The sequence below is a fragment of the Ipomoea triloba genome, chromosome 4, assembly GCF_003576645.1.
Source record: "Ipomoea triloba cultivar NCNSP0323 chromosome 4, ASM357664v1".
NCBI classification, from domain to species: Eukaryota; Viridiplantae; Streptophyta; class Magnoliopsida; order Solanales; family Convolvulaceae; genus Ipomoea; species Ipomoea triloba.
Genome location: NC_044919.1, coordinates 34,580,314 through 34,586,313, shown reverse-complemented (window position 1 = coordinate 34,586,313; position 6,000 = coordinate 34,580,314).

The window sequence follows — 6,000 nt, the reverse complement described above, 5'->3', positions numbered from 1 at the left end:
ATAGCTCAACTAGTCACAAAAGTAAAATATGTCACAAGAGATCAAGGATCAAGTCTTACCACCCCTCAAATGAAGGGCTCTTTGTGCGCAGTGAGTAAAAGTTTAGCAAATGTAGTCTTTAATTAATTAATAAACAGTATAATGTGTCATTATGTCATAATCCCATCATACTTACAGTTGATGATTAGATTAGGCATGGTAGTTGGTTCTCCCATAATGTAATTTCAATGTTATAAATACTGTTAGCATACAGAAAATAAATCCTGATAGGATGCAGGATTAGATCATAAAGTCGATTCCTCTATTCCCTTTTTGTCAATTAAGTTGGATTCCCTGTGCAACTAGCTAGCAGCCTCCAATTTCATTTTTCATTTTTTTTTAAGTGTTATGATGGCGCCATTGTTACTTTTTTATAAGGAAAAGTTTTAAGTTTGAATTTTATATTAATTAGGATTGACATAATTCTTCAACAAATATTATTAGTAGGTAAGGTTGCAGAAGGCATTAGGTGTTAGTTGGGTGTCTAGAGGCGCTTAGCGACTAGGCGACTGAGTAATGATAATAATAGTAGGCTCCAATCGCTTTACACAATTTACAAGCCCTGAGCGTCATCGAGTGGTTGTTGCCCATCGTCAAACCTTCTAGCCGTCCAGTCATCACAATTATCACACTCCACATCATCGTCGTCTAGCGTGAAGTTTTACGACTTGACCTAGTTGGGCGCCTAGTCGATCGGTCGACTAAAAGGCGCCTAGAGGTGAAATCCTCTTGACCTAGTGGTGCCGAGACTGATTTTTACAATACCGTCCGTTAGTAGGTTAGAGTGTATTAAAAAACAAAAACAAAAACCCTTTAAAAAAAAACTGATTTTTTGACAAGATCAAGACAGAAGTTTTTGTTTGATTAGCCCACTAAGAAATGTATTCTATGGAGCACAGTCCAATGGGCTTATAAAATTGTATGTGAAGCCAAATTTGGAGTTTGATTGCAGACATGGTTTGTTGAAATCTTAATGATGGCCCAAAACATAGAAATAAGGAAGCCCACTGCAATTGATATTTCTTTGAATTTTTTTCTAGACCCAAGAGATTGATATGGTCGAATTTGGGCAAAGGATACAAGCATTCCCTTTTGTATACAAATAACGGTCTTTCTTGTATTTTAAACAAGCAATTTTTCTTGAGAATAGCAAAATATTGACAAAATATTCACTTGGGTTTTGCAAACACTTTGAAGCTTTGTGCCGCACTATGAATAAAAAATGCATGGGAGCTAGGCTTTACATCACAACGGTTATAAACACTACTTTTTACCCTTATTCTTAAGCACATCTTGAACTATTAGCACTCATTTATAGGCATCATGCATGGATCAATACTCCAACAATATCTTAATTTAAATTTTATATTACCTCATCTTATATAACAAATATTATATAGCGTAGACGTTGTGAGGTATTTTTCAGTTAAAAATCATATTACTCTCATTCTTAACTGCAATTTAATCTTAAGATTTTGTAATATAATTGGTTAGGAGAACGTGGATAGTACTAACTTAAATGGTAACGGGTTAATTACTAATTTTAGTTTTTTTTTTTTTGAAAGGACTAATTTTAGTTATTTAATTCTTTTAAAATTCTAATAATATGAGTTTGTGTAGTTGATATTTGTGTCAAAATAGACAAAATAATACTCACCATCAATTTAGTATGTATTTATTAGGTACCTTGGCTTGTGAATATAGTTCAAATTGAGAATGACTTAATGGTCTATACCTTATCCATTGCCATCCCTAAGTACAGTTATGACTACATAATTAATTTATTATTATTTTCGCATAAGCAACCTTTTAGTCCGTCCTCACCTTACTGTGTGCACAAGGTCCACAACAAGTCCAACCCAACTCCAGAATCTGGGAAGTCCAACTCCAATGATATTTGAGGTGGTTCGTCCAACTCTAATGATATTTGAGGTGGGATTCAAACCTCCACGTACCCTGCCGCCTCCGACGGTAACTTATGGCCAGGTGATCAATCACTGTGCTAGTCCAGGACAAGTTAAAATTATATTAGTTAGGGAGCTTATGGTCAGGTGATCAATCACTGTGCTAGTCCAAGATAAGTTAAAATTATATTAATTAGGGAGTAGTATAGATGAAAGGGACAATGACAACAGAAGTTGAGAAGAGATAGAAGATGAGCCATTGGCTGACAGTACAGTCTGGGAATGAATCGAATGATCTTATCAGCCTGAAATCTAGTTGGGATTTGGGATAATAAACTCCAAAACGGCCGTTGGCCCACTAAGGTTTCCATCACCAAGGGGACAATTCCAAATAATTAGAGCACCAATAATCTTCATGCACCACATTAAACACAACAACCCTAAGTTGTATAGCTATAAACCACAAGAATGCAGATCAGCAAGGACCCAATACTGTACTGTTCTGCAGTTTGGATATGATATATATGCTCTCAAAGGCCTTAATAAAACCCCAGGCCAACAAATTTTGGATGGATAAACACACACACATAATAATACTATACACTGCATGAATTATTATTATTAATTATTATATATAGCATCAGCTGTATGTGTGAAATTAAGTTTGCAAAAGTCAAATTTGTCTTGTCCCCTTGTGTTGTGTGGCCAAATCATTTCACTTTCTTTTTTGGTGCATTCACTCTTTAGCTTTCATTTAGTCTTTTGCCTTATCCCACCAACTTATATATTGGCCTCATCATCCCATCTTTCACATTTTTCTCATGTTCTCATCTTAATTGCCCCAACAACCAATGAATGCCCTCATCCAACTTGAATCATTATTAAATTTCCTCTGATCTGTTTTTTCTTCGTTACCTATAAATTAAATAATTCTGAAATCATATACATATACACGTATAAAAATGTATATGTTTTATCAAAGCTAAGTTTAGACGGCTAATTTAAATAACATGTATAGGAGTAGAGTCTAATTATGGCATGACATATATATAGTGAAAGGGGAGGGGAGAGACATATTGTATGATTGTGGATTTGTGGTGAGCTCTCCATATGTATGTTATATATATATATATCCTCTTACATATATACTCATGTAGTATGATGAATGATGATGTGAATAAGCGGCAGTGGATTGTAACTGGACTGATTTGGTCCGATCGAGGCGTGCCATTGGCATGCCCTACCACAATTGCTGCTGACAAATCTTCATCATGTGTATCCTTGATTTTGTTCCCCTTTCTTTGTTTGGGATAATCCAATTTAAGGAATACAACCTTAATTATCATTAAACCATCAATAATTACCTATAAATAAACTTCAATTTAAAAAAAAAAATAATAAACTTCAATGTTTAACCGTTAGGAGATTGTAAATATTATTATATATACTTATAAGTTTGAATCTCTCCCTCACTACTTCTGCCCTAGAGATGGATGAAGGAGATAAGATAAATTGGGATATATGTTTTGATTGCCCTAAAATAAGTGTATACTAATGCCACAATAAAATCAAATTCGTACCTTTTCTTATTCTCGGTAGGATTCGAACCATACACGCCCTGCAACTACTAGCAAAATAACATTTTTTAACTTATGAAAAATGGCTAAATAAGCTCCTAAATTTTATATACTATTATATTATATACCTACGTGATGTATACAATACACTCGTATTAAATTTAGTTTAGTTATTTCTCCTAATAATAATGATTTTAGAATATTGTACTTAATGGCTAAAGGTTACGTTGAGGTAAATCGAAATTAGCATGCCGTAACAAATAAAGCAAGAAGTTAGTACAATCAAATCATATAGAAATGACAATGGAGTGAGGTGAAGCATGACAAGAATAATTAATACATTTGTACTGTACTTGATTCCATACCACATACTCGGACAATTAGACTATATATAAAAATATAGGAAAAAATTATATTTTTCGTCCCAACGTTATATGATAATTGCAAAATTCGTTCCTGAGTTATTGGTCAGACTCACTTTTCGTCCCTAAATTATTATTGGCGTTGCATTTTTCGGTCTTTCGTGCTCACTTTTCATCCCTGAATTATATTAAAATTGCAAATTTCGTCACTAATGTTTTATTAATAAAGAGGCGGAGAGTGTAATGTCAAATTGTCAATGATAGCTTAGGGACGAAAGATAAGTATGACCAACACTTATCCTAAATAGCATACTTGTCTGTTTAACATAAATATATTTTAATATCATATTTATAAAAATCAAAAATCAAAAATAAAAAATCAATACACTATATACAAGCTAAGATTCATGAAAAAGATTTATAAATATGAATATATATATATATATATATATATATATATATATATATATATATATATATATATATATATATATATTTTGATAAGATTATCAGAAGCCCAATGCATATTAATTAATTAATATTATCATTTTTGTAAGTCAAATGTTTTCATAAGATGTGTTTGGAACTATAATTACTTGCTGAATTCTATGTTAAGCTAATTAATGGTGATTAGCAGCAAGAGATAATGAATTATTATTTTGCATGTATCCATACATACATAAGAATGTCTTAAGAACAAAGATATCCTGGGCATCTTTATTAACAGATCAATTATTATTGACACATGTAATCCCAACAGCAAACATCTTTGTAGAAAAAGTGAAATAATTTGATTAAAAAAAGAAAAGAAAAGAAGAAAGAAACCCTCTTTCTGATCCAAAAGTTGATGGCTATTGTCAACGCTGCAGATCTCAGTGTCTGGGCTCATAATAATCATGGAGATTATTATGAGTTTTCTCAAAGACTTAACACTTCATTAAAGGACCCGAACTTGAATTCCTAGTACTGATGCCCCGTCAACTCATCCAAACCTATCCTCTCTGTCATCAATTAATTAATTAATTAACAACCTAAGATTCACGTAAGTTTACTGTTGTTTTGTACGTGTCACACATGTTTATGTTCATACATGCATATGTAATCCTGGTTTTTCACGTTTTAAGTGATATGCATGTTATTAGAGCAGTATTACAAGATAGGCATTGATGACTTAAATAGGTTCAGGTATACTCTACAAATTAATATGTATGTTGCTTGTAACTTTGTAAGTAGCGTATTTTGAGGGTAATAAATCAAGAATTTTGATATTATTAATTATAATCAGTGTTACACAATCACTCAATCAATCAAAGTTAGATCCCTCAAGCAAGTTAAGAAAGACAGACTTGAGATAGAATAGGACACAAGTCAGAGACCATCTCACAATAAGACTGTATATGTCATGGCCAACATGCAGACCTAATTTTAGGGCATGCAAGATAGGTACAGCACAGGGCCCCTAGTCCAGCCAGCCCTGGCCTAATAGTTAGTATATGTATTTGTGATTATATTGGCCCAAAATTAGGTTTTTTGCATCTTTCTCTTTACAATTTTTCTTCAATTCGCAGTTTATTTATACTTTGATGGAGTCTCACTTATTTACCAGCACAGGGCCACGCAAATCAAAAAATTGGCCCTGCCGGCAACATGCACAGGGATTCAGGCCAAGTCGATCTTAACACGTGTAAGATAGTGATGTAACTTCTAAAACATGATGACGAAGATGACTTCTGCATAGGAGGGAACCAATCCCGGAAGTCGAACAAGTCCAAAAAGAGATCAATCAGCTCGTTCATATCGTATACAACCCGCTTTCCTTGGGAAATGCGCGGGGAAGCGCATGTGCAAACATTTTGAAAGGCGAGTTGAGGGATGACATGAAATATATAACTATGGTGGCAGGAATTAAAGGGCAAGAGGGAGGGGAGAGACAAGAAATTGAAGGAAGATTGGAAATATGGATGGGATTGGAATAGTGGATAGTAATGTAATAGAAATGAGATCTGTGGTGCCAAAACAGTCAAGATTCTCAGGCTTCTTTGTCCCTCTCACTCCAAAATTTCAGGTTTAAGCTTATCACCACAGTAGACTACTGGCCGCCCTTTATTTTCGTACTTG